Source organism: Perognathus longimembris, chromosome 14, assembly GCF_023159225.1.
Source record: "Perognathus longimembris pacificus isolate PPM17 chromosome 14, ASM2315922v1, whole genome shotgun sequence".
Taxonomy (NCBI): Eukaryota; Metazoa; Chordata; class Mammalia; order Rodentia; family Heteromyidae; genus Perognathus; species Perognathus longimembris.
This window is the reverse complement of record NC_063174.1, coordinates 59,820,945-59,846,633: the sequence shown is the minus strand read 5'-3', so window position 1 is coordinate 59,846,633 and position 25,689 is coordinate 59,820,945. Positions and strand designations below refer to the sequence as shown.

Here is a 25,689-nt window from a genome sequence, read left to right as displayed (position 1 = left end):
GCTACGTTCATTCATCAAGTTATCTGGGTGTTGATATGAGATAATATTTAAGCTTTCCCTTATACATACATACATAAGCCAAACAATTTATCCATTTATTGTAAAAGAATCAAGTTGATGGGCACCAGAACAGAAGCACAACTCCAGATCTATCCGCACAGTCATGTCCAAGACAGACAAGGAACAGAAGTGATCTGAAATTGGCATTTTACAATTGCAGCCACACCTGCATCTCCCTGATTCTCATGATCAAGGGACAGATCTGTTTCATTTGTATTCTTACCTACCCACGTGGAGTAAATTATTTATCAACTATCTGAGAATAATTAAGAAGCTATGAAATAAGACTTGAATAAGTCTTTTGTTACAACATGGATGTTGTACTAATTACTCACCAAGTTTCATACATGGATTGATCAATAAAGTGTTATAGATCAATTCGATATTCATCTTATATTTTCCTTTGATCATAGATTTTAACTACAGAATACATATCCATAAAAATTCACATTATCTTCACATACGGAACTCCAAGCAGAGAGATAACCATGTATCTGTGACCAACTCAACTCCTAGTGTCCATTCTGAAAGATACAAAGCATAGTGGCTGATGAAAAAAAAAATAACGCCACATTTCCATCACATTCTAATTTAAATATTGAACTTTATCACTGAGCTCTTACTTTGTCTGACATTTCTGGGCAAAAAATGCAAACACAACTTGGACTAACCCAGAATGAAATGCAGTGTATTAGTATTCATTAGTGTTGATACAGTCATTAACAACTGGTTAGCACTTTGATCATCCAATTTCTTAATCTGAGTTTTCAATTTATATTAAAGATATTTCTTACTTAGCCATGTCTATTGATAATTGAACAATATTTTACTCCATAGTGCACCAAATCATTCATATTGATTTATATACTTACTGAGTAGCTTCATCACATACCTACTTATGCTAATACTATCAAATCTTTGAATACAAACTTAAGGGGAAAAGGCCCATATATAGCCCTACTACGTGATCCTTGGGCAGTTTGTATCGTAGTAAAAACACTAGATATCCGAGTAGGTTTATCTCTAGCATTCTGGGAACATGCTTTTTATCATTAATAATTCTAATGCCAGCCATCATCACCGTTAGTCCAGCCTTGCCCTTCTTCCCCCCTTCACTTAATTCTACCAACCTATTTTCTGTAATTCCTAAGTTATTAGGCCCCGCATGGTCTTGAACCCTTGGACTTAAGTTATGTTTCTGGCACAGCATCCAAAGAGGATGAAGTTCCAAGCAACTGCCGCCATGGCCAGCTATATTGGTTGACAAACCATTGAACAAACAGTAAAATGAAGACCTGTGACTGAAAAACACGTACAAACAGGACCTTAGAATCCTTGAGAACAAGATCAGCATGTTAGTCCTAACATCTGTCCATTACAGAACCAGTAGCTGCATTTGATACTTCTTTCCTTAAAGAATTTTCAGTGTGGTACACATAAACTAAAAAAACATATGTTTCATGTCCACCATATTTCTTTTTTTTTTGTTTGTTTGTTGTTGTTGTTTTTGCCATTACTGGGGCTTGGACTCAGGGCCTGAGCACCGTCCCTGGCTTCTTCTTGCTCAAGGCTAGCACTCTGCCACTTGAGCCACAGCGCCACTTCTGGCCGTTTTCTGTATATGTGGTGCTGGGGAATCGAACCCAGGGCTTCGTGTATACGAGGCAAGCGCTCTTGCCACTAGGCCATATTCCCAGCCCCACCACATTTCTAATCAATGGTTTCGGGGAAACTCGTAATATGTTACAGTGAATACAATAACTAAGCTACTGCAACTCAACAAGAGCCGCTTTGACTCACTATGGACCCACAGGCACACTCTAAATGGGAAATGGCTTATAAACACAAAGAAGGTGTGTGTGTGCGCGTGCGCGCGCGCGTGCGTGTGCTCATACTGCAGCTACGGTTCAGAAGTTCATTCTCTTACTTTTCGTTGAATGATGGCACTCTACCACGAAAGCAACATGGCCACTTTCAGCATTTGGCTAAGTATTTGACGATAAGACACATTTCAGTTTGTATGCTTGGGCTGTTTGTGAAGGAGAATTCTTAACTCCCAGCTTCCTGAATAAAAAAAAAAACAAAAAACCACACAGGGTGAGAATTTATTTATACTTACATAGCTTCAAATACATGAACTAATAGTAAGAATAATAATTGCCTCAACAAAACTACAGAGCACTGTATTGCCAAAAAATTAAAACTTTTTAAAACACAGTCCTAGGACTGACTTTGCATTCTATTTACTCTGGTTCATAATTGTATATATATATATATATATATATATATATATATATATATATACACATATATACGTATATATATATATATATACACATATGTATACAGTTTGAAAAACTGTACTTATTCTTTGTGGTGTTATTCATTGAATTGATTTTCAACAATATTATTACTGTACCTAATAAAACAAGGTCGTGAAAGGCCTTAAGAGATCATAAATAAAAGACCGTAAGAGATATCCTGCAAAATTAATTCCATCATTCTCCTTGGTCAACTGGTCTCACGAAGAGTGACTAGTGGATAAGGTGTCCGCGGTCACAGCAGGGATCTCATGGAGCCATGTCTGGCCTCCTTGGGTCCTACGGAATGCTTTCCCGGTGCAACAAATACCAAACAAACTCCCACATAGCCAAACAAGCTGCCAAACCAAGAGAAGCACTTGGGACTCTACTCACGCTGGTACCTAGGCTGGCAACACATCAGGGGAACCACCGACTCTGGAACCCAGGAAGAACAAGGAAGTGGGTGGCGAGGCAGCATCCATTCTGAGAATACAAAGCAGAACACACCGGAAAACATTGGTATGCTACCCGTGGGCTCCTCATTCCTCTCTTCTCCAGACAGGCAATGAGAAATTCTACTGGGTGACATTTGGTCCCTGAGGAGGAGGTAGCACTGAACGACTCCGGGCCTCTCCCCAACAATGACTGGGGCCTCCAGTTTGATCTCGCTGCCTTCTTGGGCCATGGAAGGAACCCTTGGGAGACATTTTTGCTTCATAGACCCAGGTGACAATGTAGATTCAGAGGACTTGGTGTCTCACAATAATTGCCATAATGGGACTATGATCACCAAATTCCTTTCCATTCCTGCCCCATTTGTAGCACCGTCATGCCATGGAGTAGACAGTCCAAACAGAATGGGCATTCATGAACGGACATGCAAGTCCAAGCAGAGCCCTGGTTATGGCTACACTCTATCCCTAGGACCGGGGTAGAATTCTACAAGCTTCCAGTGTGGACCTCAGATTTCCAGGCCTATAGTCACGGATCCAGGACTCATACACCTCCAGTGGTCATCACGGATCCCACACTGGCCCTCCTGCTCTTCCTCAACGGCTACAGCGGTTTCCCGATCGGCTCTTCATTTGCATACAAACATTAAGTAAGTACAGCTCTCAGGAAAGAGGGAGACCCCAGAGGACCACTTAGAGCTTCACAGAGGCTGTCCTCTTTCCAGGGCCGATCATAATTTTGCACATGCTGACTCATAACAAGGCCTTGTGGCCATGCAGATCTGTCCTAAGCCCTAGGTGGTTCTGTCAGGACAAGCCCCATCCTTCCCAAGCCACCCGCGCCCACACGAGAACTGCGGCTCCACTCACAGTGGCCTCTCGGCGCCTGACACAGATCTCACAGGGGACAGGCCAAGGCTCGGCTGGGGAGGGGGCCACCAACCCTGAGAACAGACAAAAGACATCACGAGAAGACTCAGAGGCTGTCCACGCATACCTGAGTCCTTAGAGAAGGAAGGCGCTCTTGCTGTGTGTTGTCTAGAAAAAAGACAAGCAACGTGGAACCCATCCGAGCCTCACAAATAGCACCCAAGTAGTCAAATCTTAGTGTATTGCCTTCTCAGTCAACGCCCACTGTTTAGGTCCCTATTGATAGGATTCCACTATTTTCATCATTGGAAATTGTACAGACAGCTTATAATGATATAGCGCTATGTTTGGTAAGAAGTCAATCCTTGATTCCATTATGAAAAGAGAATGAAGAATTATGAAAAAACAAGGACCAGAACATCCTGGATCACTCCTAACATCCATCCTAACAGGTATCCACTGGAAAGTTGGTGCTAGGCTCCTCAGACTTCCAGAGCCGAGTGATTATCCAGCCTTACCACCCACCCATGGCCCTCACTGGTCCAAGTCAGGCCCTTCTCCTCCCTGCTAAATTCCACATGAATCTAGGGAGTCACTCTTCAAAGATAGCTGCACTTTTAAGGGGAACAGGTAATTAGGATGAATTTGAGATTATTATAATTACATATGCTTTCTTTCCACCATCATCACCTCTTTAACTTGGGGCCATCTCAATTTTGCTAATTTTCATTAAGCATCTTAGTCCTTCAGGCCAGTGCCATCTCATCTGACATTATTTATATTTGTATGATGACTTTTTAAGCGATCCAATCATAAAAATGCCAAGAAAAATTGGTCAAGATAAACATCATTAAATTCCTGTCGCCTAACACTCATTGCCTAATCAGGATGAATCTGCCATCTGTTTTCTGCTCTGGATCTCAGACTTCAGAGCTGTAGTCAATGTCCAACCCTCTAGTGGTCCCCATGGATCGTGCCCCGGTCACCCTGTGACCTTCGTGTGCATGCATGCTGATTGGCTGATTCTTCATTTCAGCAATAAGCATGCAGATGACTGCCAAGCACCGGTAGTTGAAGATCCTCAGCTTTATTTTACAGTTGCGAATGGGATCGTTTCCAGAGTACTCATCAACACACTTTTTCATTGTCTTCTCATATGAAATCATAGCTGGATTCCTTGTGTTCCTTTTTACCAATACTGAGAACATCTTTAAAAAAATACTCAAAGGAAGACCAAAGCCTTCTCAGTAGCTCACCAATGGACTTCCATCCTTTGAAGAGGAAGACAGAATCACGAAGCCTGTGATCAGGGTAGAAATCTTCAGTACGTCCCAGAGCATCCATTCTGTAAGTTCAAAGCAGAACGTATTTTGAAACTTTGAGTTTCTGTCCATCTAGCCCTCATTATTCCTTTTATTTTGTCACTCATTTAAGGGTGCTTTAGATTGTGATATTTTCTTTTTATAAGACAAACATTACACGAAGCTTTTAAACTAAGAAACATTTCGCCCATTATTTTTTACTGTATCCAGCATCTTCAGTCAGAGAGATAGCAGCCACGATCCAGTCAGTCCCATTGGGTTTATGTTTTATCTACAGGTTATTCATCTTTCTTGCTCTGGTGTTTATTCTCAGAGAAGGAGAACTGTATTTCTGGACTTATGTAAGTACAGAAATGCAGTGAAAGTTTATAAAGACAGGGATGGTGGCACTATGTTTGGCTGCTCCTTTTCCTCTCCCTCGGCCGGCACGTACACTGCGGCTATGGGGTAGTGTGGACCTCAGACTTCCAGACCTGTAGTCACGGATCCACGATTCATATACCTCCAGTGGTCATCACTGGCCCAACACTGGCCCCGCACTTCCCGCTCCTTTCTACGTTTGCTTATCCGTTCACTGATCATGATCACCACTAATATTTAGACAGCTCTAAATCGTAAACTTCTCAAATGCGCGTCTAGCTCTCTCCTGAACGTTATTATCCCACACTCTGCTTCTCAACATCCTAACTTGCAAAGATTGTTAATTCACACAGTATTTAATGGCCGTGCTATATTTCTCACTCTGTAATAAATAGCTGGCCTCCTTGAATCAAACATGACACCTGTCCCAATACAGTGAACATCCTTCAGAAACCACCCACTACCAAGAGAAGAACTTCCATTTGACTTACTTCGGTCTCCACTCTCCTAACCCACAGGGGCAACCGTAGGGCTTAGGCCGGGGCGGTGAGAACATGAGTCAGCTTTGGAACACCTGTTCTGGAAGCACAAAGCAGAAGAGGATATAAGAACAGTGGTACGCATCCAATTATATTTTTTCATTTCTCCTTTCATTTATTAGTGATTAAGAGTTAAATTGTTATGGGAATTTTTAATGAGATATCAGACATTGGTCATGTCACTGGCTCTAACGAGGGCTAAAGCTATTAATTTAATGCCATCTTCAGTCAAAGATACAACACCTTTAAGCGAGTTATTTCATAATGACTCCCGTGTTGTCTGTATTAATAGCATCTCGTTAAATATTTTCATAATTGGTCAGTGATTCATGCATTTTCTCTTCATTTATGTATATAATTGGGTAGTGATTCTTTCATTGGGCCAATTATAAAAACAGAAGGAAAATGGAGGAGCACAAAGGCAAGCGTGACTGACCGTTCCCCACGGCCATGGGAGCGCCGCGGGTCTCCTGGGTGAGGCCTCGGCGTCTCGAGCTGAGTCACCGCCATGACCCGGACCCCGCCGGTGTCATCACCCACCCGAGACGAGCCCTTCTTCATTTCCGTATTGCCCCAGTTAACTCACGGACTCACTGAGAGCACTGCCTACAAAATGGGACATCTTGAGAACCGCGTCAATCTCTACCGGCACGACTGTCATTATTTGATGATGACATGTCTCACCTTGCATCGTGTTAAGAATCGCCATAAACAAGCCAAGGCAAAATTAAAAAACAAACAAACACAACACTGAGCATTCCAAGAACCTTCATACAAACACAGAGACAAGAATGGAGTCCGATGGCAAAACATAAGGAAGTAAAAGATGCAAATTAAGATACGCACAGATGTTCACAACCTTACACCTACAGCAACAGGGGCTGCCTTGGCCCAAACCAATGACACTGTGGGTGGGCCTCATTCTAACAAGAACAGGGAAGAACAGGTTATCAGATACTTGATCAGTCCTCCTTATTAGAGTTTCATAAAACCAACCGTTTTAGGTATGTAGTAATCTATGGTAATATCTCTATTTTCCCTTAACAAGACTAAAATGTCAAACTTGAATAAACTCAGACTAATACTAGTTACTAATATGTAACGCCAGTCTGAATCCTAGACAAAGAGGTATGACACGCTCGATCTGCCTGTGTTAAAATTTTAATCTTTTCTTTAGCTGCATAGTATTTCCTGTGTCACCACGTATATTTATAAGTGGACTACACCTTGTCATCTTTCATTTGGTTGTGTAATTATATATTGGCTCTTCTGAAAATCTAATATCCAACACCTTGCTATAAAATGTAAGAACTTATACAATTCCTAACCTCTGGCTACACACCCTGTGCCCGCTTTTGTAGTCATTAATATCTTTACCACCAAAGTCAGAAGTCATGAAACCATGCTGGGATGTACAACAGATTGTAGGAAAACGAAAATCGACTGTATTTGTCTTAAAGGTGTCATGTTTTCCTGGAGTAACTGAAACCACTAATGTATGAATAGGTTTTAATTACTGGCTCCTGACTGGCTTGTGATCTTCTGAAAGTTCATTTTTCTTTGTATAATAAGTACAATTAACTCCATCAGTAAAGGAAAAGACTATTGACGGCCAACAGTATTATCCATGTTCCTTTCTCATGTATATGACAATTTCCAAGTTAATCTAAATTAACAGTCTCTTCCATGGGCCGTGTTGATGTATGTGTAAGTTTGTGAACATTTGCACATCCGCTTGCATATGTACTTCCTCATGAACTAAATCACATCACATTCATAAGGAAACGAACAACAATCAAACCAACAATGAAAAATATAAAAATAATAAGTGTATCTACGTCTGTAACCTCAACGCTCGTCCTAGTCAGGGCCAAAGAGAGAGAAAAGGCAGCTAGACCTTACGTATTTTTTATTTCTTGTCCAAAAACCATGCTCCGATTGCATATTTGTCTGGACTATTCTTTGTTTGGCTAGCTCATAGTTTATTCTTTTATTTAATACTTGACCATTGAATCGCTATATCATCTATCACAGAAAACAGCACCAAACCTATTTGACTATCAATTCCTCATTCAGAGGGACAGTGTGCTGCATCTATTTTGCCTGGGCCTCAGTGGCCCAGAATTGTTTATTATTATCATTTCACTATATGCTCTAAAACCTATCCATTTCTTCTTTTATTCACATGCTAGGAAACTGCTTCACATTTATACATCGGTATCTAGATACGGCAGGAATACCCAGGACCACTGAGTCAAGACTGTACGACCTGCTCTTATGTCATTTCCCAGAACATCCGCAGATCACACAGCCCCTAACCCGCACAGGGAATGGACGCTGCTCATTTTGGACTACATATGATACTCCCTCCACGGTCCTTGTTCAGTGTTTTTCATCATCGTTCATTTATATATTTGTTTATGTGAAGCCCTATTCAAAAAAACAAATACCAGACTCACAGAATCTCAGGGCTGGAGACCTCTCCCAGTGAACGCACACTTTCCTCACCTGCAAGAGGCAAGCGAGAAAGAAAATAGCAAGACATCAAACTATCCTAATAGGTCTCCATTATTCACCCTCGCTGAGAAATCCGTTTCCTTCCTGTAACAGACTTTGGCCGATCGTAGTGCCTCCTGTAAAGCCCATACCTTAACACATAAAGACTTGATCACCTTTTATTTACCTTGCCAAAATGGTTAAGATGCCACAAAACCGGGTGTGACCTGCCATTTTCGCGCTAACATATGGACAACTATCCCCCCCCCCATGTTGGAACCTACTTTACACTAGGTCTCTATAAACAGACACGTGAGGGGGGGAAAAACTCAACTGTTTCTCAAAAAATGCAATAATTAATTTTACATTAAGTAATTAACTGAACAAATTAATGAGGAAAATAAAATGCTCTATCTTTTATCTTTTTAATGGACCACAGCTGTGCTGAATTGGCCCCGTAGGCCCTTCATTCCTTTTGTTTTTATATGAAACCATTAATTCCTTTCTAGTAACAAAGCGAACATCCATATTGAACCACAAAACCAGAAGGGATTACTGCGCTATTTACATGGATTTCTAGCCATTGCTCAAAAAGTTAACCACTGACAGTCCCCTCCCCAGAGAATGGCTAGCCCATAGTCCTTTGTACTCGGTATAAAGCAAACGTAAAAATAGGCTGACTAGATAGATGGATAGACAGGTGCACAGACAGACAGCCTCATAGCTCAACCCACATCCAGATTTCTAAAACGAAGTTTAAGCTCACAATAAACGACTAGGGTTATTGCATCCATCGGTGCTCGTCACACACTTGAATCTGAGTTGCAGGTCCACGGATGGACTGATTGTTGCTTTTTGTGTGACATTTATCATAATAAACGCCAGGCCTAAGAAGTGAGAATCGTGGCCATTACATGTGCCCATCCAGTATATGTCCCCTACGAGGCCAAGTTAGAGATAAATCTCCTAAATTAATTTGGGTGGAAGGAGTTCACTTCAAGCCCAGCCCTCAGCAACTCTCCACATATGCAGAAGTACAAATAAAAAGATGTCCTTTCCCGTAGAGTCATTTGTCTCGTCCATTGTAAGGAAACGGAACCAACCAACAAGGAGAAATGCGGTCTACAGGACTACAACTGCCGTTCTGAGAATGCGCGGGGAAGGAGACGGGCGTGCAGAACGCCGCCAATCAGCTCCCCTGTATCGACAGAGGCCCCTCTGGCCTGTGCTTTGTGCTCACTAATTGGCTGAGATTTACTTCCATAATAATATCATTATATCTATGATGCCAGGGAAGCTGGAAAGTATTAATGCTCGACTATCTGCTCATTAGACACAGAACGAAAAAACTTCAGATCTTGTTTGAAAATAAAACTGAGGAGCTGAATTTAAACAGTGAAAATTACTAGACATCATGATAGGTTATGGGACATACTCTCAACCTAGATTCATATGTACACCTTCTCTTCATTAGGATTTATTTAATAAATAATGAAAATAAATATTTTGTCCCTTATTTAAAAAAAAAAACCTAACTCAGAGGAACAACAAGGATGCCAACACCCATTTATCTAAATGCTCTTTATCCAAAACGGTCGGCATGGATCAATGTGTATTACTAGAACTTAGTGCTTTGTAAATGTATTAGTAATGATTCTTATTACATTAAATATTCTCATATTTGGACCAGATGTAAGCCATTTTGTCTGTATTCATTTATTGGTTTCTTGATTTATTTATGCCTCTGTCTTCCTGCAAAGAATAGAATCTATACTTAGGAGATCCAAAACATAACAGATATTATTTTCTAACTCCTGGGATAAACTCATATTCCATAGAGGCAATAAAGAGAAATCTTTTTATAATGGACTTTGAAGTTACAGGGTTGAACCGAGCCCTCTATTCAGATACCCCAGGGTCCTGGTCATTGATCAAGGATAGGCAATCTTTTTCTGCTTTTCTACCTTTGCTTAGTGATCCATTCATCGCTTCCCTGGCAGCCATAAAATCAATAGTCATGAATGAACATCGTAAAGCACCCAAGAACCATAACCTAGACTATAATGAAAATCTGTCCATAGGATTTTCCCCCGAGCTAGGAGCTACATCCAGGGCCCTTGGTGGGCATGTATGGGTCCGCTGACAGCTTTTCTTCCCAGCTGTCCCATTCCTGTTTGTTGTTAGTTTGTTTAAAATGTTATTATAAAGGTGACATACAGAAAAGGTTACCGTTACGTAAGTTAGGAAAAGAGTATGTTTCTTTTTGGACAATGCCACCCCATTCCCTGGCTATCGACCCGTTTTCCCCTCCATTTCTATCCCCTTTCCTCTTCCTGCGGGCTCCCTCTGCCATGCGGAACTCCTGCGCTCTGCACGATCCAGGGCAAGCTCTTCCAGAACCACAGCCAACTACCCAGTCCTTGACGTGGGGCTACCACAGCCGGAAAACAATCCTAACAATTCACCTAACTCAAATTCTCTTAAAGGTAAATAGCTATGTGTACACAGGGGCAGCCACATTGAAGATGCAGCTTAGAATTCATTACTGGATAAAATTTTAATTAAATATAGTACTGATATAAAACAAATCCTTAAGCAACTGAAAATGGGTCACATGACTTTTGTCCTATGTCCTCCCAAAAATGGTGCCTATTGGATTAATCACCACATATTTTACTGGTATATCCTCAAGTTGAACTATGAACTCTTATTTTCCTATTTATTTGGTTTTCTTTTCTCTAAATGTAAAATTTCTTTTACTTGGGCTGGGAATATGGCCTAGTGGCAACAGAGCTTGACTCGTATACATGAAGCGCTGGGTTCGATTCCCCAGCACCACGTACATAGAAAACAGCCAGAAGTGGCGCTGTGGATCAAGTGGCAGAGTGCTAGCTTTGAGCAAAGAGAAGCCAGGGACAGTGCTCAGGCCCTGAGTCCAAGGCCCAGGATTGGCAAAAATAATTTATTTTACTTAATTATAAATCCAGGGACAAACAGGTACCTATTGAATCCTACGCACATCTGTCACATTTCCTTCAGAAAGAGGACAATTTTTATGAACATAAAATGCTGGAATTCAGTGCTGGGCGGATGCACTTTGTAGCTGGCCCATACCCCACTCTCTTTATCTTTGCAAATTTATGTATTTCTTTCTTGGCCCATTGAGTTACTCATAAAGATTCAGTCTATGCATCTATCACTGATCAAAGTCTAGGAACATCTGCTAAAAGCTCATTTCCTGGGAGGGGCGGGGAGGAGGCCACTTTCAAAAATGGACCTTGGCGTTCCAGATGGCTTTAATCAGGATTCCCTATTCAGACACTCTCCAATCTCATCCTTGGTGTGAACAAGGCAATCTTTTTCTTACACCTTTATTTTCCATTAATCTCAAACTCTAAAGATCAAGGTCTCTGATAAATCTACACTATTTCCCTGGGCTCTGTTTCAACAAAGTGCTCAGACTAAATAAATCTTAGTGGGAGATATTCAATAAATCTTGCTCCACATCAAAACAAAATCAAGCCAGGTGCCGGTACCTCCTAGCTACTCAGGAGGCTGAGATCTGAGGAATGTGGTTTGAAGCCAACCCTGACTTGCAATAGTAGTAACGATGTGAATATACCCTTTGGACACTGGGGGAAGCTTAGTGATGTTAACACCCCGGCATTCACACAAAGTCATCCCAAAATTCAATTCCATGCCCCTTTGCACATGAAAGCCGGGAAGCAAGAGTAGACCTGCAATGGCTCTACTCATCTATGAGTGTTCATGCTTAAATCTTTCCATGTTTCAATAGCAAGTCGTAAGTCTTTAGTTCTGTTCATCACAGCAAGGTGCGTATCAAAGTATTTTCACAATCATGCATCTGGCATAATGATATAATAATATATAATATAATAATGTTATAATAAGCTATTATGAAATACATGCACTAAAGTTATTCGCTTTACTTATTAAACACCATCCCATTAAATACATAATTTAATTATAGAGATTTTCTGTCACTTTTTAAAGCTAAAAATCTAATGTGCAACTCACCACTAACCCCAGAGGAGCAAACCCCCCTCATGTTGGAGACAGCCTCGTCTGTTTGATTTGAACTTTCAGAAACAGGTAACAATTCTTGATTCATTAGGCCTTTCTTATTTTATTTTATTGGGTTTTTTTTTTTTTTTTTTTTTTGCCAGTCCTGGGGTTGGACTCAGGGCCTGAGCACTGTCCCTGGCTTCTTTTTGCTCAAGGCTAGCACTCTGCCACTTGAGCCACAGCGACACTTCCGGCTTTTTCTACGTACATGGTGCTGAGGAATCAAACCCAGGGCTTCATGTGTACCAGGCGAGCACTTTACCACTAGGCCATATTCCCAGCCCTAGGCCTTTCTTAAATGGCTGAGGTATCAACCTCCTTGTCTCTATTCATGCAATGATTTTCACAAAATAATAAATCTACACTTATGAAGAATGAAAGATCAAAACCCCATACCCCAAATACTCATAACATCTTCTTTAAGCATATTTTAGGGTTTGTGTGTGTGCACTACTGGGGCTTGAACTTGAACCTTAGCTTTTTCACTCAAGGCTAACATTCTACTATTTAAGCCACAGTTCCACTTGCAGATTTCTGGTGGTTAATTGAAAACAAGAGACTCACAGACTTTCCTGCCCAGAGTGGCTTTGAACTGCAATCCTCAGATCTCAGCCTCCGGAGCAGCTAGGATTACAGGTGTGAGCCACCAGCGCCCAGTTTTCATCAAGATATTTGACCCAGATCCCATGCATACGCATCATCAGTCTGGGCATGGTATTCCGTGCTTGTATTCAATTAAATTTGTCTTGATTTAGTCATTGACTTGCTAATAACATAATCACTATCATGAACTTAAGGGGCAGAAGATTCTTGAAGACTGTTTCTACTGCAGCTCACGTCCCACCGAGCGAAAGGTCTGCGTCTCTGCAGTGAACTGCCTCCGTACTGCCAGTACGCCTTAGTCCATTTTAATTGCCACTATGCGTAAGTCCATGTTAGCTTCTCCGAGTCTCCGGGCCGGGCTGGGGCCTCTTCCGCTTCATGTCTGTATTTTAAAGATGGCGCAAGGAGCCAGGCTCACTCTGGAGGCTGAGATCTGAGGGAGTCTTATCCCCAAATGACCAGCAAAAAGCTGCAAGTGGAGGTGTGACTCGATTAGGAAGAATAGTCCTTTTGAATGCAAAGGCTAAGAAAAGGCACTCGGGCCCTGAGTTCAAGCTTGGGGATCAGCACAAAAAAGGGGGTGGGGGAGATGGCCTAGGGCACTACCCTCCTTTATCACACTGGAAGAAAAGACTTGATTCTCCAATGTCTTTATCTTCTCCCCTCAGGGCATAAGAGTTTACACAAGAGCAATGGAGAAGGTATAGAAGCATAAATCCTTTCATCTTTGCGTCCTAGGGAATTGGTACAGAATAAGGTTCACCATCCTTATTAATACACAAAACAATGTCCCATCAGTTCCAAAGCATGACTCCTTTGGAACTGACTCCTTTGAGAAAATTCTGGGAATGCCTTCATCAACCCCAGCCAACACACGGTGAACTCGCGCTTACTTCCATAGCTGTCTCCTTAATCAAAGTGGTTTAAAAGGCAAATTCTTCCCCAGAAGGTAATGAAGCCAGGTAGACGGCGTTCATTCTGAGGAGTAAAAAGCAAATAGGAAGATAACCCAGCTCGTCTAACTTAGCTGTTTTGGGGGCATCATTGGGGCATGGTTGCCTGTGGACCGGGAATCCTGGTTCGCACGCTATCCTGAGCCCCCGGCGACAGTACTATTTCATATTTATCCGCCCGTGCAATTGGGAAGCAAGAACAACACTTTATATTTATTAACTGACGTTATTTTGGCTTTAAATAATATAATGAGCACCGCTGAACTGAGCAGCAAAAACAAGAGAAATAACTATAATTATTAGCAACATCTGTCTGAACTTGATACTTCAAAGGAGCAAGGTCATCTTTTGTGGCAGAAATTGTGCAAATTACACACATGGCAGTTTGGATTCAGTGTACAATCTCACCTATGTTCCAAGCTTAATCCCACCCTCCTTAACATACTTTAATATTAACTCGCTCCCTGATATATTTAATAATGCATACATTTCTAAGGTTCCACAACTGTCAAGACAGAACTGAAACGTATTAATGTAACACATGTCTATATGCGTCCTTGAAATGACCTCAAAATCTTTGCCTTCCTGTGTACTTTACCCATCTTTCTGCCCAGCCCCATACTTCCCATTGTTTTAACTGATGTGACTTTTTTCCCCCAAAAAAACTGTTTGTGTATAAAATGGAACTGTTTAACTTGAGAGTATCTATAGATGGGGTAATAGTAGGAGTGATTTGTTAAGTTGAAGCCCCTTTGTACAACTACATGAAGATAATTTTGAAAATTGTTTAAGATATTGATATTATCTTAAGCAATTTTCAAGCAAATATGCAAATTTATAAATTATTTTACTTACAATTATACTTTAATATATGTGAAAACACTGAGTAATATTTCCTTTCTTCTTTGTGTCATTTTCCCAAGAGTAGAAAACTGATTCAATTTAATTTTGGCTTGTTTAAATAAAATTGCATAAAAAGATTACATTAATCAGAAATGTGGTTGTACAAAGGTCTCATTGTTCCATGCTCTCTCAATGATTACTAATTATTTAATCAAGTGTCTTTCTTTTCCTTAACACTATCCCCACTGGGCCACCTGCCTCAACGCTGAACAAAACCACTTAGAGGTTCCGGTGACCCTGGGGCCCTTAAAGATGCTCCCAGCCTGGACTGCGAATTCATTAGAGCTGAGAACTGCAAAGTTGGTAACAATCCATGCTTCATCAGGGCCTCAGAAAGGAACTGAAGGGACACCTTTCTATCTGTCTGTCTGTCTATCCATGGACTGATCAACTGTCTATCTAGCTGCTGATTGCTTTCCTTCTTGAGATCTTGCTATAGATCCGAGGTTCGCCCTGAGCTCTCTGTGTAGGGCAGGCTGGCTTCAAACTAGTCATCTTTAGCCCAAGCTGGCCGCCAGCCTCCGCTCTCCCGATCTCCCCCTCCAGATAGGAACAGCCCCAGGCGTCCGTTACATCGATTGGGTGGAGACCCTGCTTGATCCACACTTAACAATGATTCCTAATTGGCTCTGCTCTCTATTTAATTCATCCCTACGTAAAGATGGCCTAAGAACCAAACAATGAAACAACTGTCTCCTGGCTGCTCTCAAATGTCCCAGTCTCACTCACAGTCCCCGAAAGGCCGCAGCCAAGTTCTCCATCTGGATGCCACGGGGAAACGAATGGCCGTGAAGACAAGGAAGGATGCTAAACCATTCGGAGAACAAATTAAGTAACTTCCATCGTACTTCAAAATCGCTTCGGTCGTGATGATTACAGGATAAAATATAATTTTTGGTTCATAACACAGGTCCATACTTAGTTTAATTTATTTATGTGTGGAGGCATTCATCACTGTGAAATCTGTCCGCTGGCCCCCACAAACAGAAACATGATCCAGACAAAGATTGCTCACTGACAGACGCGCCCTATCAATATCTGTGTTCCTTCAGAAGGCGACAATTCTTTTATTAAATGATCAAATCAGCTGTCCCGCATCACAGCTCCGAGGGAAAAGAACATTCCAAATAGATTTAGATTTTTTGATGGATTAGCCAAGCCAAACTAGATAACAATAAACTTTGGCTCAAAAAAAAAAAAACAAAAAACAATTTAGATAAGTCCAATATTGAGCTCTGAGCATTCAATAAGAGGACACACATTTGAGTCTCTCACCTAGCTCAGGAATAAGGCCTAAGGCAATTACAAATGCTGCCTAGAAGAACACTTGTTGAGTGGTTACTGAGATACTCTTTCCCTTCATTAAAAGAAAAAAGCACAGAAATCTACAAGAAAAGTGTCTTAACTACAGATACAAATATGTTCCCTATGACTTCATCGGTTCATTTTCCTTCTGATTAATAACTACATTGGGTATACAGCAAGCTGTAATATGAATAACACTTGCTTTACTGTACTCTCCTAATTGTTCTGTGAACAGGCCTTTTCATCTTGTCCTGTCTTATTTCTCTACTTATTTACGTATTGATTTACTAGAAATAATACAAGCCATAAAATGCCAGGGACCAGTTAATTGGATTTTCCTAACTTGTTGCCATGAGGTAATTTCTACAGAAAAACATGTGCTGCCTCTCATTCCCTAATGGGCTTCAGAGTTAACACAGAGGACTTAATCAAAGCTGTTGATCCAGTTACCTCCACGGACGCTTGGCATTGATTCAGGCAAGGCCCTGCATTCTTGATTTACATACGTGTTCCTGAGCTCATGCTCCCGTTCCCGGACTCATAGATAGCAACTGAACCATCCGCACTCCACACTGGCAGAAAACCCAGATGAAAAGCTCCCCACACCCAAGCTGGCTCGGCACTCCCCTCCATTCGGGGGACTAACAGGATCGGGAAGCTCAAAGGACTGGAGGGCTTGATGCCGACCTCTCCCCGAATGTCTGCCTGCAAGCTGGGTCAGTGACACCATGAATACAGCGACAAAGGGAACTACGACAGTCCTCGGAGAAAGATGTCTGCTAAGGAGGCAGCATGGAATGTTGCAGGGACGAAGCGACGGCCGTGTCGGGGCTGCCTTCCACACCTCCACTAGAAGGCCCCAGCTGAGGGATTAAACTAAGCACCATTTTTTTTTAATATCATTTCTGATGGTGGTACTGGAGCTTGAACTCAGGGCCTGGTCCCCTCACTTGGCATTTCTACTCAAGGCCTCGACTCTCTCGCTTGAGCCGCACCTCTTATTTTGCTAGTTGATTGGAGAGAAGAGTCTCGCTTTTTCTGCCTAGGCTGGCTCCGAGCCACAGTCTTCAGATCTCAGCCTCACGAGTAGTGAAGATTACAGGCGGGAGCCACTGCTACCCAGCTCCTATCTTTTTTTTAAAGAACCAAATTAGTACAAATGAGAAATCTACTTAGAAAATTTGCCATTGGTTAAAAAAAAACAACAAAGAATAGCTACTTTAGTAGTCTCACTTTTGTTCCTGATTGTCTCCCTCGTTCACTGACTTTGGAAAATAAATTGAAAGATAAAATCCTATCTTCTTTCTCAAATACAACTATCTGTGAGGTCAGCGCTGGACCACAACACGTGTCCATATCGCTGCACTCTCCTCAGAAAACGGCGCTGGCCCCATTGTTTAGTGCAAGGAAAACCAGTATGGAAAGAATATTCTCACCACCGGTCCAGCTTGCCTCTCCGTGAGTGATTAACTAATTACAGCAGTAAACAGGTATCCTTTCCTTGATTAAAAAAAACAACCAGCCAGCAAATCATCACCAACACAGAACAAAAGCTTTTATGAGCCAAGCCTGGCTGACTCCCACCCACCCATACTCCTAGCTCTTCAGGAGGCTGAGATCTAAGAATCACAGATGACAGGCGAGAGAGACTCCTATCTGCAATTAACCAACACTAAGCTGCAAGTGGAGCTGTGGCTCAAGTGGCAAAGCATCAGCCTTGAAAGAAAAAAAGCCAAGGGACAGTGTCCAGGCCCTGTGTGCAAGCCCCAGTGTCAGCGTAAAAACCAACAAAAAATGACGTGTGTACCCACAAATAAATGGCCAAATGCTCATTACTCAGTGGTAAGAGCCTTGGCTGTTAACATACTGGGAATTTCAACCTAACAATCATCTGTTCCGTTCCATTCCACTGAAATCACTGCCTGGTTTGTTCTCTGTTTTCATTCACTCAGTTGTAGTGCATGGGTTGACTTGAACGTTCACCCACACTGCCCCAAGTTCACCCTGACCACTGATCTTTCTGTGGCCTTCTTTGATAATACTGTCCACGCCTGAAGGCCAAGAAGAGAGATGGCTCAAGAGAAAGAAGTGACAGCCCCACCGGCCCACGCTTATCAGATCTCGCATGTTCTCTCCGGCTGCCATACAAACAGGTACGCAAGCCTGGCTAGCTGAACACCGCATAAACCGATGAAAGAAGGGAGAAAATGTGGTATATGTACACAAGGGAATCGTGTTCAGCCGTACAGAATGAAAGCAATGATATTATTTGCAGGAAAATAGATGGAACTGAAGATCAGCATGTCGAGTGAGAGCAGCTTAGAGCAAAAACACAAACCCAAATACAGCATGCCTGTGCTCACATATGCAATCTACCCGCAACAGGAATAATAACACATGGCCTAACCCTAGAAGGAGGGTCACTTCAGCGGAAAACAGTGGGAAGGGAAGAGAGGAAATGAGAGGGCGCAGAGGGTGAATATGTGCTTTGCAAAGGAAAACAGGGAGAAACATTTAGAAAATGACACTCGTGATCATCCTGACCTTGCTGAGATTGGCAACACTGGCAGAGACCTCCCAGGGGGTCTCAGTCCACTGGGGGGCTCTCTTAGGCCTTCCCGCAGCGTGGCCACCTTACGCAGGCCCGTCACGCACAGAGGCCAGCTCCTTTTCACTGATTTTATTTGCATTTTCATCCATGGCCCAATGAACAAGCCAGGCTCACCATGCTAGCGCAGCGCAAGCTCGCTGAGTGCCCCCCCCCCATCTTCTCAAAGACCCAGTCTCCAGACGGGACACTGAGGAAATGTCAAGTCGTAGTGAAGCACATACACACTTGAAATAGTATTCAACGCTGAAAAATGGCTGAAATTACATCTATCTCCTTTTCTTTCTAAATATCCTAGCTAAGCTGGACTAAAAGCGCATGTTGTTCGTGCAAAGATGACACTCCCATCATGTGTAAGGCATTTTTTCCCGTCTAAGTGTATGCTCATTTGTTTCTCGGAAATAATAAAAACCTAGCAACATGCCTCTTAAATCAAAACCATAAATAGTGCTTATTATTTACAGTCATTCCTACACCTCTTACCCACAGGATTAACAGGTAAGAATAATTGGAGAATAATTAAATCATGGGCTGGACCTATTGTGTGAAAACAGCAGGTTAAAGGAAAAACAGCGTACATTCAGATCTTTCAGGGGGCATTAGTGGGGCTGAACTACGTTAATCACAATCCTTTATTGGTGCCAGATGTTAATTAGTGCCCCAAGAATAACCTACCATATTATTTATGGAGTCATCTAGTACCCAACCAAAGTAACAAATCACTATTAACAAGAATCCATTTATGCATAGTTTACAAATGTGATCAAAATATAGAACATGTTTCCTGTTTGTGAATATCACTTATACAGAACTGAACATTAAAGTACATTTTTCATGGCATGTATGCTAAACCCCTTTATATGTTTATTACTCATTGGGTGGTTAATTTACTTAAGTAATGCCATATAATTTAGACAACCACTTATTTATTTTCCTAGAGAAAATAAATATGAGCAAGAAAATAAGTATGATCAAGTTATCAACGGTTCAAAATTCCAATATAATTAATTAAATGCAACGATTCACAGGAATCTGACCCCAAATGGGAAGTTTTGTTTTGGGGGCATGAGGATGGAGTGCGTAATTATTGTCAAGACTTTTCTCTTGTTTGTTTTTTCTTTTTGTCTTTAGCTGAGTATCAGTGAGGTTGAACTAGATAAATGATTCTCTGTGCATTGAACACAGGCCCAGGTTCTGTCCCAGTGGTTCTCAACTAGGATCAATGTTACTCCTTAACAAACATCTGCCAATATCTGGAGACATCCTTGATGTCTCCATCACAGGTGAGACACAGAAGGCCAAACATGCAGCTTGGGAGTAGAAGCCAGTGAAGTTCATCCCAAGCCAGCCCAAAACAAACCTGAGCCTGGCACTCGGGGATCACTACTGCGGATCCTAGCAATTCAGGAGGCTGGGCCTGAGGACTGCCCATCAAAGCCAGTTAACCTTACCAAACCACCAAAAAGCTAGAAGCAGAGTTGTGGCTCAAGAGGTAGAGTACCCACTTTGAGCCAAAAAAAGCCAAGCCACCAGAATGCAAGGCCTGAGTTTAAGTCCCGTTACTGACAGGCGCACACACACACACACACACACACACACACACACACACACTAACCCCAAATATCAGTAGAGCCCTGGCTCAAAAAAGCCTGTTTTGACCAGTATAATGGGCTGAAAGCTGAATGTCTGTGTACTTTCCCTCTGAGTCTCCAGGACCTGTGAACAGGTAAACCTGGAGCTCAGGGTAAACCCGCAGGGAAAGTACCTCCTTAATGTAAGCTGTGTCCAAACCCAGCACATGAAAAATCATCAGAATCATCATCATCAATCAATGATATTAGCAGAGGTCCATAAGTTCCCGATTCTCAGACATAACCAACTTGATCATATTTGCTTATCTTTATTAAGTAACCCCAAACAAATATCTAGAGACAAATCTCTCTTTCTAACTCAACTATCACATTTAGTCAATTTGTGTTGGAGCTGACTGCTTCAGAGTGTATTAATAATAATAAAAGCACTGCTCTTACACATAGGCCATTGTCGGCATTCATTCATACATCTGCCTGGCTGTTCTTTTATTCATTTACGTGTAGTAATACAATCTGGACTTACAAACCTTAACAGATCATTTCCCATACCACTGTTCATGAAGCCTATTCTTATAATGAACTTCAGAGTCAACAGGTTTAATCAAAATCATTGATTCAGATACCCTAGAACGTGCATCACTGGTCAAGACTTCAAATTCTTCTTTACTTTCAGTCCTACCGTTGTGTGTGACCTTGCTCATTGACTCACTAATACTAATAAAATGGCATTATAGTGAAACACAAAGCTAAGAGCAAGACTCTTAAACACTACTAAGATTCATCATTAGGCTTCTTTCCCACAGGTCTTAGGGACTACATCCTCTTTGTCACGGATTTGAGTGTGAAACATATGGATTACTCAACTCGCAGGTCCCATATCAATGCCAGGTTTACACTTTGTTCATGCTTGCAAGTGTTTTATTTTGTCTTATTTAACCACCAAGATGGCATCCAGTGAGCCATGACTGGTGACAGGGCTATGGCTTTCTAAGCTACCTCTTTCCATATTATATCACGACTGCCAACCCAAGTGCTGGTTTGTGCTGTCAGGTTAAGGATAGCTCCCTGACAACCATGATCTTTTTTTCCTTTTGGTGTCAGGTCGGGGGCTTGAACTCAGGGCATTGTACTGTGGCCTTTTTTTCCTCGAGGCTAGTACTCTAACACTTGAACCACACCTTGGCTCTTGGATTTTTGCGAATTAACTGGAGACAAAAGTCTCTCTGATTTGTCTGCCTGAGCTAGCTTCCAACTCAGATCTCAGCCTCCTGAGAAACTAGAATTATAGGTGTGGGCCGCCATCTTAACCTACAACGAAAAACACCAACACCATGCTCCCCCTTCCTGCCTTCTCCCACCTCAACAAGTTAATGAAACCTTTAAAAATGGCACAAAAGAAATTAGAGTATTAAAAGCTTGTGACAACTTCCACCTTCTTATCAGCCCTAAGCTTTACAGAAATATTCTAGAAATAAGCTTTACTTAATTTCGGCTATTAGTTCTGGATGGAAATCTTTTGACTTTATAGATCTAGCTATTTATTCCCTTCACATAACTTAGTCACCCATAAGCCACCTACACAAAGGACATAAATGTGACCTTTTCCTTCAGCTCCTTAGCTGCACAAGTAAAAACCAATATCTTGACCATTATGGGATAATTAAATCAGCTATCGTGTTTTTACTGTGTGAGGCGAAATGCACACTTGGTGAAGAATGGAATGGCACAGACTTGACTCCATTAAATGCGTTTGAGTCATAAGGATGCCATTAGTCAGAAATGATGCTCGCGACCACCTTTTCATTATTGACTCAAGAATAACTTCTCCTTGTGTACTGACTTACTCACCATCTAACTTTTAATGCACTGGAAACTTGAGTCTGCCACCAGCAGCAGGGAGATAAATGAAGCTTGTATGTCTCTCCATCAACAAACTCCCCAAGCACCTGGGCACCCCGGCGGCTTTCAAGAGACTGTATTGTGCATTGCTGCAAAGGGAACGGGAAGTACTGAGCGAACATAGATGCCCCCCAAACTCAGGTATCCACTGACTCACCCGTGTTCTTTACTCAAAGAATAACTCGGGTCTATTCACTTTGTACAGCCAGGGTTGAAATCGCGTCAGACAATGGCAAAGAGGTTTCTGCTTCTGCAACAGGCTCTCGATTTCTCTTCATCTACAACAATGGGTCCATCATACCTCTCCTCTCTACTCCTCAATGGCCCAAGGTGGCCTTCTGTGCACCAGACAGCTGAGATATGAATTTATTCACTTTTAGCAATACCCCCAAACGAATTAAGACCAAAAGGAGGCATGGCTCAAGTGGAAAAGCATCAGCCTGGAGCGGAAGAGCCAAGTGAGAACATAGGCCCTGGTTTCAAGCCCCAGGGCGACCACAGGAAAAGAAACAAACAAGAATAAGGCAATGGCGAACCTCTGTCTCAATGTCCGTTTCCTACACAACTGATAGTAGATGAGGCCAATCGGGTGGTATATGTTCACTATTTGCACACGTGTCATGCAAAAATACAACGGAATAAAAGGCAGCCTTGAAGGTGGGTAAAACACTGGCCATCTTTCTTAACTGGAGCTTACTGAATCAGATTAATTGTAAAGTCCTCAATCTGAGCAATGTTCATCAAAGGCTGTGGGTGATGTTAGTTTTTTATGGGGATATCCATTTATTACTTTGATAGAATAGTAAACACCATCACACCAACCTCCCAACCCAAGAATATTAAACGACAGCATTGCTTACATAAATCTTTTCTCTCCTTACTCCCGGAGGTAAAAAGCCAAGACCTCCAGCATTAGAGGAAACCAGCTGTGGTGTGTTCACTCGGTAAAGTGAAACACATAGCTTTCAAAACAAAGGAAAGAGCCTCGCATTAGATACGTGTGTGTGTGTGTGTGTGTGTGTGTGTGTGTGTGTGTATTTTGGTTCCCATATTGGGGATTGAACTTGGGGCCTGTGTGCTGCCCCTTAGCCTTTCCACTCAAGGCTAGCTAGCTTTCTACCACTTGATCCATACTTCCACCTTTTGGTAGTTAATTGGAGATAAGTCTTGTGGACTTTGCTACTTGAGCTGACTTTGAACTATGATCCTCAGCTCTCAGCCTCCTGAGTAGCTAGGATTATAGGCGTGAGCCACCAGCTTTCGGTTCCAGCTGTTCCTGGTCTCTTTTCTAGTGTTTCCCCTTCTACTTTCATGGATTTTTTCCCCCAATATCTCACAGATGAGAGATAAAAGATGATACTTATACTTCCTGAGGTATGTACTATAGTAGTCAAATTGAGGTAATCTCATAATCTCATGCCTGCCCAATTGATAATGATAACTCTTTGCTACTGATGCTTTGGGGTTTCATTCTTTTTCTTTTTTTGCCAGTCCTGGGCCTTGAACTCAGGGCCTGAGCACTGTCCCTGGCTTCGTTTTGCTCAAGGCTAGCATTCTACCTCTTTTTTTTTTTAATTTTTTTTTTTTTTTTGCCAGTCCTGGGCCTTGGACTCAGGGCCTGAGCACTGTCCCTGGCTTCTTCCCGCTCAAGGCTAGCACTCTGCCACTTGAGCCACGGCGCCGCTTCTGGCCGTTTTCTGTATATGTGGTGCCGGGGAATCGAACCTAGGGCCTCGTGTATCCGAGGCAGGCACTCTTGCCACTAGGCCATATCCCCAGCCCAGCACTCTACCTCTTGAGCCACAGCTCTCCACTTCTGGCTTATGTGTTGCTGAGGCATCGAACCCAGGGCTTCATGTATGCAAGGCAAGCGCTCTATCACGAGGCCACATTCCCAGCCCCAGGGGCTTCATTCTTAAACAGCATAAAAAATTAGCCACATGCTACGTCATCAGCATCTGCCCACAGTCTTTCTATCCATAAACTTAATAGTGAAGTGATCGGTTGCAACAGGTCCTAGCGGTGTGAAAATGGGCAAGTGTGAATCTGTTTCGTAGCAATTTTTCACCCAATGAGGCACAAATTCTTCTGATCCACCTACCTAGTGACTCATGTATTTATTCATGTCTGCGATGAGGCCCAGAAGAAATCAATTATTCATTTAGCCATCACTGTCATGCACCAATGTTGAGGTGCACTTTGCCCCAGAGAGAAGAACTTTAAACTCTCTGGACTCCACTAGGCAACACGTGGGGCACAGCGCACAACGCCCCAAGGCGGGGCTTGCGCCTTTCCCGCCTTGGCGCCCTGGGTCCTCGCTGGCTCCTCCTTTGAGGTCACTCATCCAGGGGTACACAGCGTCCTCCATCTCCTTATTGCAACACGTCCATCACAGGGAGAGCCCGCAAGGGGACAGATAGTCATGGAACTATTTTACCAATAAAGAAAAATATGAAGCCAGGCAGGTGCTGGTAGCTCACACCTGTAATCCTAACTACTCAGGAGGCTGAGTTCTGAGGACTGTGGTTTGAAGCCAGCCTAGGCAGAAAAGGCTCACAGTGGACTTTTCTTACCTCCAATTAACCACTCAAAAACCAGAAGTGGCGTTGTGGATCAAAGTGGTAGAATGCTAGCCTTGAGCACTAAGAGGCTCAGGGATAGAACCCAGATACTTCGTTTACCCTCCACGACTGACAAAAAAAAAAAATAGTAGTAACAACAACAATAATAATATAATAAAAGCCAACGAATGACAAAATCCAAGAATGAGATCTCTGCTGCAGAAAGCTATTCCCAGACTTCCTTTCACATAGTAAGTAGATGAGCTCTCCCATCTTAATTGGAGATTAAACAACAATGCTGTTTTCAGCCCTGACAAGGGTTTCACTACCCTCTCCCTGCTTGCTATTCATGTGAATTCCCTACAATAGAAGCAGTACAATGAGAAGGCACTGGTAGCGCACACCTGTAATCCTAACTACTCAGGAGGATGAAAACTGAGAATCAAAGTTCAAGGCTAGCCTGAACAGACAAATCAGAGAGACTCATCTCCAATTAACTAGCAAAAAAAAAAGCAGAAGTGGAGGGCTAGGAAGATGGCCTAGTGGTAGAGTGCTTGCCTCATATACAAGAAGCCCTGGGTTCAATTCCTCAGCACCACTTATACAGAAAATGGCCAGCAGTGGTGCTGTGGCTCAAGTGGTAGAGTGCTAGCCTTGAGCAAAAAGAAGCCAGGGACAGTGCTTAGGCCCTGAGTCCAAGGACCAGGACTGTCAAAAAAAAAAAAAAAATATATATATATATATATATATATATATATATATATATATATATATATA

The 25,689-nt window shown here is 42.3% G+C and overlaps 2 non-coding genes across 2 annotated transcripts; both read right to left on the bottom strand.

The window, feature by feature from the left end:
* Window positions 1-3,317: 3,317 nt before the first annotated feature.
* LOC125363694 lies at window positions 3,318-3,390 on the bottom strand. The gene has a single exon (XR_007213287.1). It is a non-coding gene; the product is annotated as a small nucleolar RNA SNORD113/SNORD114 family (small nucleolar RNA).
* A 2,069-nt stretch (window positions 3,391-5,459) lies between these two features.
* On the bottom strand, window positions 5,460-5,532 carry LOC125363693. Its single transcript, XR_007213286.1, has one exon. It is a non-coding gene; the product is annotated as a small nucleolar RNA SNORD113/SNORD114 family (small nucleolar RNA).
* Window positions 5,533-25,689: the final 20,157 nt, after the last annotated feature.